At 36.9% G+C, this 569-nt stretch overlaps 1 non-coding gene across 1 annotated transcript; it reads right to left on the reverse strand.

Moving 5' to 3' along the window:
• Window positions 1-220: 220 nt before the first annotated feature.
• Window positions 221-346, reverse strand: LOC126012681 (U4atac minor spliceosomal RNA). Its single transcript, XR_007497107.1, has one exon. It is a non-coding gene; the product is annotated as a U4atac minor spliceosomal RNA (small nuclear RNA).
• Window positions 347-569: the final 223 nt, after the last annotated feature.

A 569-nucleotide genomic window follows, 5' to 3' on the forward strand; every position in this document is an offset into this window, starting at 1 on the left:
TCACATGCCTTAGTCTAGGTGGTTTGTAGACTTTATGAATAGATACATTTCAATTAAGAATCCAGAGGTTTTCCTGGGATTAAGAGGGTAAATTTAACATCTCAAAGTATTTCCTATCTGGACAAGCTCTATGTGTCAATTCTATTTTTTTCCCCCTGTTCGAGATCTACTTTTAGTTTACATGTTGTGGAAAAGAGTGGGGGGGGGGAGTTCATGGTACTTTTCCAAAAATTACACCAAGATAAAGCAAAGCTCTAGCAGAGGTGAATGTGTTGTTCAGGCATTAGCAGTACTGTCCTCACTAGACGTTCATTGGACAGTAGCGCAACCCCAAGAGAAGGATGGTTAGGTGTTAATTCTGATGTAGATTAAAGGATTAGCAAAATGCCAGGTTTTCCTATCAAGGTTCCTTTTCACCTGAGGGAACAAGTTTTTGATTTTAGGGCTTTTGCAGATAACTAACTTCCTAAGTCTAAGACTAAGAAATAGTTTTTATTAAAAAGGACAATAAAGGAGACCAACTTATTTGAAAAAGATGTAAATTTTTACCTGGTAGAAGCTTTCTTAAC

The sequence above is a fragment of the Suncus etruscus genome, chromosome 6, assembly GCF_024139225.1.
Source record: "Suncus etruscus isolate mSunEtr1 chromosome 6, mSunEtr1.pri.cur, whole genome shotgun sequence".
Lineage (NCBI taxonomy): Eukaryota > Metazoa > Chordata > Mammalia > Eulipotyphla > Soricidae > Suncus > Suncus etruscus.